Genomic DNA, 14703 nt, shown 5'->3' with positions numbered 1-14703 from the left:
TTGTAAAATATAATATATAAGTGTAACATGATTTCACTGAGTGACTTTCAACTAAATGCGTCATATGGTTGCATTGCCATGGTAGCAGATTTTCTTTCTATTTCTGTGGTAAATTCATGCTGGTATGATAAAGCAAACAGTATTTAGAAAATAATTTGTAAAACTTGTCTCAAGAAAATTTTTTTTGCATGTGTTTAATGCAGCAAATCTCTTTTGATCCATCACAAATGTTTAAAATTCTGACACGACAATATCAGCGTTTGAGCATAGGTGACAAACGCGTGTGCCGACTTTTTTGAGTCATTATCTGACGCCTCCTTGAGAGTACAGACAAAAAAATGATGTCACACAACGCAAAGGAGAAAATTTTTTCAATCAGTTACTTTAAGAAGAACTTGTTTGTAATGAATGGTGTCCAAACTACTGACTAAATTACCATTTCCATATTTGGCAACCTTCATCGGTGCTGTGGCTTGTCGTGGCAGGGAGGCTTGTGTGCCCTTATGATTGTCAGAGTTGTATTGGCGGGAGCCTTGTGCTCCTGGTAGATCTGACCATGCCAGGTAGGTCTTTAGGTAAGGGGTCAGACAAAACAGCATCCTGGCACTCCAGGTTGGGGGTTGGGCGTGGGGTCAGCAACCCTACCTCGTAAAAAATTGCACTGCTACAGAAACGCTAAGACGCAAACCAAGAGACACTATGGCCTGGGGAGATGATGGACCTCTAGCACGAAGGCCAATGACGCCTAGTAGTGAAGCCAGGTCCACCTGGAAGCTGCCAGGCCGACGACCATCATCTCCCCCAGGACCACCACTACCATTGAAACGTGGAACGTTCAAACAATGTACAAGACTGGCAAAACAGCACAGGCGGCCACAGAGACAAGGAACTACAGGCTCTCAATCTTAGGAATAAGTGAATCGCAATGGACTGGCTCCGGTCAGAGGCAATTAATCACAAGGGAACTGCTGCTGTTTTCAGGGCAGGAACAAGAAAATGCTCCTCACACCAAGGGTGTGGCTGTGATGTTGTCCAGGACAGCTCAGAGGGCACTTATCAGATGGGAGGGGCATGGCCCATGGATCATCACAGCAACCTTCTGCACAAATGAGAGGAAAATCAACGTGGATATGATCCAATGCTATGCCCCAAGGAATGATAGCGATGACCAAGACAAGGAGGAGCTTTACAGCAGACTGTTAACCATCCAGGATTGCCTAGAACAAAACATCATCATTAATAGGAGATTTTCATGCCAAGATTGGCAGTGATAACAGGGGCTACGAAGAGATCACAGGGTAGCAAGGGCTAGGGGAAATGAATGACAATGGGGAGAGATTTGACAACCTATGTGCCACAAACGACCTGGTCATAGGAGCGAGTTACTTCCAACACCGAAGGATAAACAAAGCGACTTGGGTATCACAGACCTGCGGACAGAGAATCAGATTGATCACATGCGCATCGGGAAGAGATTCCGAAGAACTCTTCAAGATGTGCATTTCAGGGGAGGGGCAGATGTGGCTTCAGACCACCATCTCCTGGTTGCACGGTTGAAGTTGAAACTGAGGAGGAACTGGACAGGGAGGACAAACCAATGCTTGGCGTACAACACCTTTCTTCTGAATGATACCAACAAACGGGACGAATTCAGCATCACACTCTTTAATAAGTTCCAGGCCTCGCAAGAGCTGATGGAAGAGGAAACCATTGACGTAAGGTGACAGAGAGTGAAAGGAGCAGTCACATCAACATTCAATGAAGTGCTGGGTCTGAGGAACCCCAACCACAAGAGGTGGATTTCCACAAAGACACTAAAGAAGATTGAGGGAAAAAAAGCAAAGAAGGTGGCTGTTAACAACAGCTGAACACGAACTACAAAATCTCAGGCGCAAGAAGAGTACAAAGGGACGAACAGGAGTGTCAAAAGGAGCCTTAAGGCAAATAAACACAACTATCTGGAGTCGCTGGCAGCAGAGGCTGAAGAGGCAGCTTATCAAGGAAATACAGCAAGCCAGAGAGACCGGTGAAAGATAACGATGAGCAACCAGTATCTGATTTAGAGGGAAAGTAGAAGAGATGGGTGGAGCATTTTGAGGAGCTGCTCAACCGACCTGCTCCCCCAGACCCTCCGTGCACACAGCCAGCAGACAGTGACCTACCCATTGACTGTAGCGCACCCACAAAGGAGGAGATTCAAAATGCTATCAAGCAGCTGAGAAATGGCAAGGCTGCAGGACCTGACAACTCCCAGCAGAGGCACTGAAGGTCGACATCAGGATGAATGTGGAGCTGCTCTGCCCTCTTTTCAATAAGATCTGGGAAGGGGAGCGGGTACCAACAGAGTGGAAGGAGGGTTACCTCATCAAGCTCCCAAAAAAGATGATCTCAGCTCCTGCTCCAATTACAGAGGTATAACACTGCTGTTCATTCCAGGAAAGGTGTTTAATCTAGTCTTGCTGAACAGGACAAAAGATGCCATAGACCCACAGTTTCATGAACAGCAAGCTGGTTTCCGTAAGAATAGGTCTTGCACCAACCAAATCGCCACACTGCGTATCATCCTGGAGCAGTCCCTGGACTGGAATTCACCTCTTTATATCAACTTTGTAGACTATGAAAAAGCAGTTGACAGCATGGACCGGCAGACCCTCTGGAAGCTACTGAGACACTGGAATTCCGGAGAAAATAACCAATGTCATCAGAAACTCGTACGAAGGGATGACCTGCAGGGTGGTCCATGGATGGCAACTCACTGATGCCTTTGAGGTAAGAACTGGAGTGAGGCAAGGATGCCTGCTGTCACCAGTTATGTTTCTTCTGTTGATGGACTGGGTAATGAAGACATCTACAGCCCAAGGGCAAAATGGCATCCAGTGGACACTGGAAGAAGTTGGATGACCCGGACTGTGCTGACAACCTGGCCCTTCTTTCACACACCCGACATCAGATGCAGGAAAAGAGCAGTGCTGTTGCAGATGCCTCAGCATGTTTGGGCCATAAGATCCATAGGATGAAGAGTAAAGTCCTGAAGGTCAACACAGTCACATATGCTCCCATTATGCTGGAAGGTGAAGCACTGGATGAGGTGGAGAGCTTCACCTACCTAGGCAGCATCATAGATAACACCGGAGGACAGAAGCTGATGTAAAAGCTCGCATCAGCAAGGCAAGAGTAGCTTTCCAACAGCTGAAGAATGTCTGGAGGTCATCACTTCTCGGCACCAGCACTAAAATCAGAATCTTCAACACCATCGTGAAGCCTGTATTGCTCTATGGAGCCGAAACCTGGAGAACCACTGTCGCCACTACGAAAAGAATCCATACTTTCATTAACACCTGCCTCAGAAGGATTCCTAAGATACGCTGGCCAGACATCGTCAGCAACCAAGATCTGTGGAAACGAATGAGACAGCAGGCTGTAGAAGTAGACATCTGTCAAAGACGCTGGAAGTGGATCGGCCCTACATTTCGGAAGTCCTCATCTAACATCACAAGGCAAGCCCTCACTTGGAACCCTCAGGGGAAAAGGAAGAGGGGCCGACGAAGAAACTCGTGGTGCCGTGACCTAGAGGCAGACATGAGGAGAAATGGCTACACGTGGGGAGGACTGCAATGACTGGCCCAGGACCGTGATGACTGGAGGGTACTTATTGGTGGCCTTTCCCCCAGACGGAGCTATGGGCAATGATGATGATATTCAACATGTTCATGAAATGGATCGAACAAAAAACGAAAACAAGCGTTGTCTGGAAAGTTCACCTTCACGAAAACTTATCCAGTGGAGAAAAACCTCTCAGAGCAGAGTAGAGAACCATCAAACCCAGCCCACTTATGACTGCATGTACAGCCTTCGAAATGCCAACATTATGGTTTTCCTCAAAGCAACTCTTGGTTTCTTTTGAAGCTAATTGTGGTGAAAATGTTTACTTGTTGTTCAATGTATCCAGCGAATCAAAGTTTTTCAGAAGTTAATTTGTTTGTCTGTTTTAAGTAAACAAAATTAAATAAGTCACAATTTGTAATCAGTCAAGATTTGTGGTTGGCAATGTTTGTACTTGATGGCGATGTCATGGATAAAACTATTCACAACTTTACAAGTTTTGTAGTTCATTGATAGCTTGAAGAAAGCCTGCGGGCAAACTTAACAAAAAGGTCGTTCTGGTATACCAGGTTCTGTTATACCCTCTGCGGCAGATTGCTCAAGTTTGACAGAATATGTCATACTTATCATTTATCTTCGCGCAATTTTTCTTTGGAGACTGCTGTAGCTTTGTCTAGTTTTACTTAGCGCAGCAGGCTTTTTGGTCAGCTTTTTCTGCTCTTTTGGTCGCTTAAATGATCCTGAAGCTCCCACTCCCTTGGTGTGGATGAAGGTTCCACTGGCTGTACTCTTCTTCAGAGCTCCCTTGACGTGATGAAATGCTGTATCTCCCACCTTGTAGTTGGCCTTAACATACTTCTCGATCACTTGGCGTGAAGAACTGTTGCGATCTTTCAATGTGTGAAAAGCAGTCTTAATCATCTCTTCGTATTTCGGATGTTCGGCAGGGTTTTGGTCATGTTTCACTTAGCATTGTCTGACATTCTGCTAGTTTCTGTCGGTCTACTGAGCTGTGAATTGTGTAATTCTTTCGAGAAATTTGAGGCACGTTGTCAGCATTGTAAGTTTTAACTTGTAAATGCTGACCGCAGAGAGAACAAGCCCAGCAAAGTTAGTAACAGACTTGTTATTCTGTGTTTGTTTCATGTAAATATTTGGTAATAAATTGCTTGGTATGCAGTTTTATTTGAGTTTTTGATTGAAATACTTTATCAAAACCTTTTTAAAGAGACCGAGGCAGTCTTTTTTCCAACAACATGATAATACTCGCAGTGAATCAACGAATATGTAAAGGCAATAGGCTGTCTAATGCAAAGAAATGCAAGAAAGAATGATGAAGAAAGACAGAACACCTTGATTTGCTGATCGATACCTCTCAACCTCCTGAGTAGGTTTTAGCACCCTCCGCGGAAGGAGTAATTACAGTCGGCAATCTAGCGTTCGTTTGTTGTTTTGGTGAGAATTATTTCTCGCTGATCCGCTGACAACTAAAAACCACAAGCCAATGGTCATGGGTCCCTGTAGGCAGTCTATAAGTTGGCAGAAGGACCTTTTGTTAAGTTTGCCCAATGTCGTTCTTTCACTTTCTCTCACTGCGCTTCTCCCCTATTTTTTCACTCGCCATTTTTTTTGCGATGCACCCCAACTAACTGAACACCTGACCAGGTTTGGTCCGCCCAGATTTGTGCTTAATTGATGACACCTGGCTTCGGAATTTTAAGGAGGGGAATTCACATAGACCCTGGGCCAAAATATTCTCTCTTTTTGATGCCTCAAGTATATGTCAATTTACAGAGATATTATGATGCCCCTAGTAGGTCAATTTACAGAGATTTTATGGCACCCTGAGTATGTCAATTTACAGAGATTTTGCAGAGATTTTGTGGTGCCCCAAGTATGTCAATTTACTGAGATTTTGCAGAGATTTTGTGGTATCCTGAGTATGTCAATTTACAGACATTTTATGGTGCCCTGAGTATGTCAATTTACAGAGATTTTGCAGAGATTTTGTGGTGCCCCGAGTATGTCAATTTACTGAGATTTTGCAGGGATTTTGTGGTATCCTGAGTATGTCAATTTACAGGGATTTTACATGATAAGGCTGAAAGTGTAAAATCTTTGTAAGTGGTAAATTTACAAACATTCTTAGGAGATTATGTTAATTCTGTAAATTATGAGTCCTATCCTCTGTTCCCCTGTTCCCCTGTGCCTACTGTTCCTCTGTTCCTCTGTGCCTACTGTTCCTCTGTTCCTCTGTGCCTAGTGTTCCCCTGTTCCTCCATGCCTATAGTTCCTCTGTTCCCCTGTTCGTCTGTGCCTACTGTTTCTCTGTTCTTCTGTACCTACTGTTCCTCTGTGCCTACTGTTCCTCTGTTCCTCTGTGCCTTCTGTTCCTCTTTGCCTACTGTTCCTTTGTTCTGCTGTGCCTACTGTTCCTCTGTTCCTCTGTTCCTTTCTGCCTTCTGTTCCTCTGTTGCTCTGTGCCTACCGTTCCTCTGTTCTTCTGTGCATACTGTTCCCTTGTTGCTCTGTGCCTACTGTTCCTCTGTTCCTCCGTGCCTACTGTTCCTGTGTTCCTGTGTTCCTACTGTTCCTCTGTTCCTCTTTGCCTACTGTTCCTCTGTTCCTCTGTGCCTACTGTTCCTCTGTTCCTCTGTGCCTACTGTTCCTCTGTTTCTCTGTGTCTACTGTTCCCCTGTTCCTCTGTGTCTACGGTTCCTCTGTTCTATGCCTACTGTTCCTTTGTTGCTCTGTGCTTACTGTTCCTCTGTGCCTACTGTTCCTCTGTTCCTGTTTGCCTACTGTTCCTCTGTTCCTCTGTGCCTATTGTTCCTCTGTTCCTCTGTGTCTACTGTTCGTCTGTTCTGTGCCTACTGTTCCTCTGTGTCTGCTGTTCCTTTGTTCCTCTGTGCCTACTGTTCCCCTGTTCCTCTGTGCCTACCGTTCCTCTGTTCCTCTATGCCTACTGTTCCCTTGTTGCTCTGTGCTTACTGTTCCACGGTTCCTCTCTGCGCACTGTTCCCCAGTTCCTCTTTTCCTCTGTACCTACTGTTCCTATGTTCATACTGTTCCTCTGTTCCTCTGTGCTTACCTTGAATTTGAAATGTTCTTCTATATTATGGATTCTTCACACTTGCCTGAGGTTGCGTATGCCAGTCATTAAGGGATACTCATCTGCGAGTGAACAATGGACAGAGTACCAGAGTTAAGTCCAAAAACTGACATTTTTTCGTCCATTGTTGATCTCATTTACCCCACCCCGCCATGAACAATTATGACACTGAGGGTGGTTACAGCCAGGGTTCGTTCAATTGATAGAGCACCGGTCTGCAAAGTGGAAGGTCTTAAAAGAACCACTGAGGACATAGTTAACCAGGAGGTGGTTGCGATGGGTAGTATATTCAGTTTAGTGCTGGGTTGTGTAGTTTTGTCTCATTTCAGGTTCGTAAAGAAAGTTATAACCTTTTGAAAATGGCACATGATTGGTTAAAGGTTGCGCCAGGCATATTTTGTAGGCTCATGTATTTTTTGGTAAGTGTTGCGATACTCTCTTGCTGGATTGCGATGAATAGAGCGCTTCGTTGGCTTACCATTCTGTTACTTTGAAGGTGATATTCGCAGGGAATCAAAAGTTATTTAAGTGCAAAAATAGGATAGGATAGGATAACCAGAATTTCTATTTGTTTTTACTGGAACAAAGGTGTCATTACATTGTTTAATGGTGCGTCATTGCTGTTGCGATAGATTTTCTGGTACTTGCAATTGGTATAACACTCAATTATGTTTATACTTGCGTAGATTTGTTGCATTACAATGTTCGTAAAGAAAGTTATAACTTTTTGAAAATGGCACATGATAGGTCAAAAGGTTGTGCCAGCTGTATTTCATTTAGGTTCTAGATTTTTTGGAATGTAGTGCCATGGGATTGTGACATATTGCGAGGGCTAAAGCACCAATTAAACTATAACACTGGTGAAGAATAGCTTTTTAAATTGATTTTCCCCTTAGTTATAATGGTACAAACTTCCCACCCTTGCACAAAGGATAATGTGACAGCAAATTTGAGTGTCACGAAGAATTCAACATTTTTTGTTGTCTGTGCATTCTAGTGCTTGATTTATTGTTACTAGACAAGGTAATAGTTGGACACTTTTTTTGAAACATTTATTATAATGTTTTGCATGGAAAAATGTCATTTATATATGTTACGAAAAATTGTGTAAGTCAATTTCTAGAACAATCTAGAACCGGAAGTCATTCAGCCGTGACCAATTTGTATAAGAACATTCCAGAACATTCTGATCCTTATGTAATTACTCAGATTAGAAACTGTGTCAAACTACTTAATTTAGCTTGTAATGGAAGTTTCTAGAACTTTAAGCCTGGTGTATATTAGAGTGAGAGGTTCTGCTGTAAAAGAGATTGATTCAGGAAGTTACCTTACGGAAATAAATTGGTTTGTTGCTGTTACCAGCGATCCTGAGTTCTGTCTGGAAACAACCCTGCTCTAGAACGATACTCGTAACAATATATCAAACATGGACTCGGTAACCAGTAACTGAAATTCTGTGATCGGTAACTGGTAACCGGATTGCAATTAGTCAATCAATTGATTTGTCATGTAAAGCAGAGCACAAAAATGTCACTCTTGATCAGCTTTTCAGTCAACATACAGTACCTTTTAGGGGTCATTTTTAGGGCCACAGCCGAGCCCCCCTGCTGTCAGTTCAGTATGGGAACTGAACCCCCCACCCCGCGCCCCTGCCCCTGGGCAACAAATCTGTAGTTCTACAGGCTGATTAACTGCGGTCAAACGAGAGAAATTTGCAAAAGTTAAGTAAAGTACTTAAAAGTTACCAGTAAGGTTGTCGTTTTCACTGTTTATTAAAGTTAAATATATTGCCAATGTATTTACCAAAACTTACCAAACGTTTTGAAAGTTTACCGCAAAAGTTCTAAATGTTTAAGAGAGCTTGACTGTAAAAATCGAGAAAAAAAGCCTTTTTGCAGCGGATAGCAAAAATTTTTTTTTTCCAATTTTCTTCAAAAACATTTTGCAGGTTGAGGTTCTATAGAAACAGCAATACCTGCAATATGGAGGTCATGGGGGTTTTATTTGGGAAGAAATGACGCTTGGAAGTTCACACCAAATGACATCACTAATATCCCAGAGTCAAAATGTCCGACTTCAGCTGGCAAAGTATGAAAAAGGAAATCGCGAGTTTGGGCAGTTGAACAGCGCTGATTTTTGCCAGTGCCATTCAAATATGTATTATTTTGTGAGTTTCAGGTCAAAAGTTGTTTTCTTATGATAGTTGTTTAATAAATGGAGTTTAAATCTCATAAACTCTAAACTAACCAAAACAGTCGCTTAAAAATTGCATTAGAAAAAAATTGCAAAATGCTGTGGGTCCAACCAATTATTCAGGCTGATTTGTTATTGATCTTTAGATAACATCCCTCTGAAGATAAAATGAAAAATCTGTTTGGGATTTCTGATTTTAATCTGTCTTCCATCACAAAACTTAATGCAAACACCGAGCTGACTTGAGCTTTAATTTATGCATGTTTGCATTCCGAGAAGCAAGCTCTACAAAAGTATGGCTTGTTATTGTCATCTTAAAACTACATTTATACTTCCATTTCAAAATTAATTTGTTGCAATACTGCCATAAAATGTAGTACAAGCTGCCAATCATTTTTAGTGAATATGAAGGTAAATTAAAGTGAATTTATTTCTGCCGGATTGGATTACAGGCGAACATGTTCATTTCATATTTGTGATAAACTTTGGTAAATTTGTTTTGTCCTTTTGTTGCTACTTTTGGATCTCTTATTCATGGCTACAAGGTGAGTTCGATATATTTTTTTCAGGTGTTTTTTCCAGTTACAATGGGTCAGTGCATTTCTCTTTCGGTTCGTGGGAAATGAAATATCTGGTTTCGATATTTGTCGCTGTAAACTATGCACAAAACGGGTCTTATTACTCACCACTGAGCTCAAACTAAACAATGGGTAGGATAATAGCCAGCGTACAATACATACAAATATGAATACTTCAAACTTTATTCGCTCTTGGTTGAATTTGTGTGAAATACTCAATGGACAGGCCAATGCAAACGCAACTATTTTCGTGTTCAACTGAAAAGTAAACATCAAAGAACAGCATTGTTTAATATTATTTGCTTTCATTGAATTGCATGCTTAAAACTTTCCTGTTGCTGAAATGCAGTACAAAGGTTTTGCTTTTTCAAAGTAGCAAGCTTTTCACTGGTTAAGTCATGTTATTCTTTATGTTACATTCAATTAGAGAGTGTCGCGACTAGCTACCCACATGGAAATTGATGAGGTGCTTTATCCGTACCTTGATTGGAAGTGAGTTTGGCACTACGTCGTCGAAATTAAACATAACACAAGAGACAATTCCTATTTCACTTTGTGAGAAGGATGTGAGTAAACGCTTGCATACAACAAGCGTGAGTGATATCAGCACAGAATATGACCTAATACTGACAAGGGCAGGTGTATTTGAGTATGATGAGGAGTATATATCAAGAACACCAGTGTGCCCAAAGCACCGATATCAGCTCGGTGGAGGATGGTTCCAGAAAAGAGTCTGTCGCTACCCAGACCACACTGGGAAAGCCAAGCCAGATCGTAGTATTAACAAACTACCATCCAAAATCATATTTAATGAGCTGAAAGATTTAGTGCCAGTGGGTTCAGGTAAGATTAATTTATTCTTGCTTATGTAGAAATGTCATAATTGCATGTTTTTCAATTATACTTTCTAATTTTGTCGTAAAAAGGAGACACTTAAACAAATGATGTGAAGCACCGTTTGGACCAGAAGATAGCCTGTCAGCAAAGTCAAACAAGCAAGCTGGCGAGGAGTCTGGGGCAGGAGAGGGAAAAGCCACATTTTTCCCACTTCCCCCTAGGCAACCCTTACCAGGTGTTCCTGAATACCGCGTTAGCGTAACTTTGCCCAAAATAAACCACGTCATTGGGTTCATATCAAGTCCTCATTTTGTTCAAGGTGTTGCCCACGGTACGCATATGCTGAAGTTATCTTCGGGAGAGACAATCAGTATGTCTAATGTTGTACGCAATATGGTTCCAGCGAGGATAATCAAGCAATACATATCATATTGCAAGGAAATCGCATTCAGCCATTTACGTGAAAGAGAAAAAACTTAAGGCAAATAAGAGTCTCTTAAATTCTATCAGTTTCACTAAAGCGTCCTGCTGCGTTACTAACAAATCTCTGGACTTCAAATATTTTTGATTAATTAATTTATTTATTTTTACTGTACATTGTTATTAATTCATCTATTTTACCTATCATTATTTATTCAGCTATTGTAAATAAATTTTGGATCATGTATTATGTAGGATCTTATTGTAATTTATTATCTTAGATAGTGCAGGTCCACATCAGGACTTAACGTCTTGCCAATTGATCTGTAACCTGCTTTATCAAATAAATCATGTATGTATGTATGTATGTATGTTTTAAAGTATTGTCCCGCCCAACAGCAAAAAGCACTACGGGGCCTGGACAACATTAGTGCTGATGGACTGTGTGGAGTTGAGAAGCTTGAAAATGTTATCAGGAAGCTTGGAGAAAGGGGCAAGAGTTCTGAATGGGTAACTGGAGTGATCAACCTTTTGATGGCTTTCAAAAGTTACCTGAAGGACAGCTATCATCTGCACGTCTCTACTTCCTCGAGGTGTCCAGACCACTGCAGTATGTTTACCTTGAGTGATCCATCAGAGCCAGAATTTTCTGAAGAATGTGATCACTCCCATGATTTGGTGTGCAATGACTGTGAACGTCTTTACCATCTAGAAAGTTTGATGAAGAATGCTTTCTCAGACCCTGAAGTTGTTTTTCACAGATATGACGAAAAGGAAGATAAACTCCACAATGTGCAAGTTTCTCTGGAGTCAATCTCTGCCTGGAAACATCATCTGCTAAGGGTGGTACACCAGGACAGAGCAAGGCAAAAAGTCTTGGATGACGTTGATTCAAGCAAGATTTTGCAATGAAATTCTTGCCACGCCCTTTCAAAGAAACACAGATGGAATGGTTCAGTAAACGTGGAATAAGTTGGCACATCTCGTACTGTGTACGTCACACCAGCTCAAACAAATGTGAAGTCTCTGTTTACTCGCACTTATTTTGTCAGTCAATCAGCCAGAACAGTGACGTTGTTGCTGCAGTTGTGTCACACCCTCCAGGAAGAAAAGGCAAGACACCCAGAGATTAATGAAGCATTTTATTGAAGCGACTGTGCAGGACCGTATGCATCAGGTGGATTACTTGTTCCCATATGGCATATTGGTAGGTTGACTGGTATCTACATCAAATGCTACGATTTCTCAGAGCCACAAGCAGGCAAGGGACCGTGTGACAGGAGCTCCACCCACCAGAAATCCCATGTTGACCAGTTTCTTAATGAAGGAAATGATGTTATATCAGCAGAGCAAGTCAAAAAAGCTTTGGAGTCACATGGCGGCGTACGAAGTGTTGTTCCGTATGTGGTAGAGTATCCAGAGTCAGCCGGTAAGTGCCCCACACCGCGTATTCCAGACGTAAGTCTTCTTCACAACTACCAGTATTGTAACGATGGCCTAAGGGTATGGAAAGCATACAATATTGGCACCAGGAAACTGGTTGCATGGGAGAATCATGATAAGGATGACAAGATACTACCTTCTGAACTTAAAATCATTGAGAGCGGATCACTGGGGAATAGTGAATCTGTTAAGAAAGATAATACTTGCCTGGTGGCAGAACTGCCTGGTCCGGTGAAACCTGTAAGGTCACGCGGAGAATCTGGAGACGAGGAGAAAGATTGTGGTCTGTTCAGCTGCCCTGAACCAGGGTGCGTCAAGCAGTACATTAGAATGGGCAGGCTTGAAAAGCACATCGCTGCAGAGAAACACGCCTTTCAAGACGTTTCTGAACCTCTTGGTGATAAAGTAATCAAGAGATGGGCCGAACAGTTTCAACAGGTAACGTCAGAGAATCTTTCATCCCAACTGGAAAACAAACTCCCGGCACTATGTCTCACAGAAGACCTCAGCGTGACCACACATAAAGTTCTTCAGAAAGGCTGGGCTTTGAAGGTACCTAAGCGGGCAACACATTTTCCTGACAAGGTCAGAAATTACCTCCAAGAGAAATTTGACGTTGGTAATGCTACAGGACATAAAGCTGATCCTGTGCAAGTTTCCATCGACATGAGATGTGCAAGAGATAAGCTTGGTAGGTGCTTATTTGCTGCAGGCGAATGCCTTCAAACACAGCAGATCCGTTCATTTTTCTCCAGGCTTGCCACAGCACAGAGAAAGAACGTGCAAAGCCCAGAAGATCTAATTGAGGATGAAGGACAAGATCTAGAAAGTGATACTCAAGAAGAGTAGTATGAAACGGGGTTGCAAGAGCTGTGTGAAGGTATCATCGGTGAGGTCGCAGAGAAGCAACCTATATGTTATGAACGCTTCAACCTGTGTGAACTAAGTCAGCAAAACAAGTTGAAAAAGTTCAACATAGACATGCTTGTAAGGATTTGTGAACATTTTGAATTGGACCACCTCTGTTTCCAGAAACAGAAAGGAGGGTTTTATTAATCAAATCAAAGAGCTCATTGGAAGTTGCAGCTGCAATATGTAACTGTTTCAGTTAAATTTACTAAGATAGACATTCATTTCATAGAAACGCTGGTTTATGTAACTGAAGCTCAGAAAAGTTTTGAGAACAGCAAGAAAAAAAGATGGTACATGATTACATAACATGCCCTAGATACTGCAGAAATTTAGTTTGGTGTATGTAACCACCATTTGAATAAAGATTGTGGTTGCACGACTTAAAAAATCAGCCCAGTGACTTCATGTTCCACATAACACGCCAGTGTTAATTGCAACAACATGATGAGCTTTGCCCACGAAAAAAATCTATGCAAATTAGGTTAATAATAAGCCATGGGTGTGTTGAATCCACCCATGGCTTATTATTAATTGTAACTGAAGATCGAAGTTTGCAAGTTTTGTGCGATCGAGGTGTTATTTGTCACATTTGCGGTAACACATAATGACACTAATTTAGTTACAAAGCCCATCCAGCGGCATCATTTTTCTCATGCGGTCCGCAGCTTTGTATATTGTCACGTTTCATGAACTGGCCGTAGTATTTATGAAATGTCCTGAAATCTCAAGTTAGCATATAAGACTGAGGTAAGATTCCAAACTTTCGTGTTTGCGGAACAAATACTACTAACAGACCAGCTTCCCTATGGAGAAAGAAAAAAAGAGGCAGATATTATGTTAAGCACGAAGATGATTCCTTTCTCAAAATATAGAAACAACTCAAAATACGGACCTCTCAAAGAAGGCAAGAAATGCTAGGGTGCAAGCAGATAAAATAAATAAAGCAGAAAAGGTTAGCATTATTATTCTGCTCGACAGATAATAACAGTTCAATCAAGAACTGACTACCCAAGTAGGATGGAATTAGCTAAAGCGCGAGGTTAATATTCTGCTTGACAGATAACAACAGCTCAATGAGCTAGAACTGACTACCCAAGTAAGACAGAATAAGCTAGTGCGCGAGGTTAATATTCTGCTTGACAGATAACAACAGCTCAGTAAGAACTGACTACCCAAGTAAGACAGAATAAGCTGGCGCGCGAGGTTAATATTCTGCTCGACAGATAACAACAGCTCAATAAGAACTGACTACCCAAGCAAGACAGAATGAGCTAGTGCGGCAGGTTAATATTCTGCTCAACAGATAACAACAGCTCAATAAAGAACTGACTACCCAAGCAAGACAGAACAAGTTAAGCCGAGTTAAGCATGTATTTAGCACAAAGTGAATCAGATAATTCGCTTCATTGCAACATATGACAACCGTTCTTTACAGAACTCTCTTCTCTGGTTTAGGCTAGATACGTACACAAATATGAAAGCTCTCTGATCTGATATCAGCATATTTAATAATTTCAGTGCAACTTACCACTACAGTCTTTTCCTTGTTCCATGGCATTGTGGATCGGAGGATTGATGGCAATGCTGTGCGGAAATTTCCCGCCA

The 14703-nt window shown here is 41.9% G+C and overlaps 2 pseudogenes; both read left to right on the top strand.

Annotated features, from left to right (window-relative positions):
- Nucleotides 1-27: 27 nt before the first annotated feature.
- Nucleotides 28-3725, top strand: LOC110059576 (uncharacterized; annotated as a pseudogene).
- Nucleotides 3726-10481: 6756 nt separating this feature from the next.
- On the top strand, nucleotides 10482-13035 carry LOC149099892 (uncharacterized; annotated as a pseudogene).
- Nucleotides 13036-14703: the final 1668 nt, after the last annotated feature.

Source organism: Orbicella faveolata, unplaced genomic scaffold (genome assembly GCF_042242905.1).
Source record: "Orbicella faveolata isolate gen_17 unplaced genomic scaffold, um_ofav_v1 contig_46, whole genome shotgun sequence".
NCBI lineage: Eukaryota > Metazoa > Cnidaria > Anthozoa > Scleractinia > Merulinidae > Orbicella > Orbicella faveolata.
The sequence above is the reverse complement of the archived record's forward strand: the minus strand, read 5'-3'. Positions and strand labels throughout refer to the sequence as shown.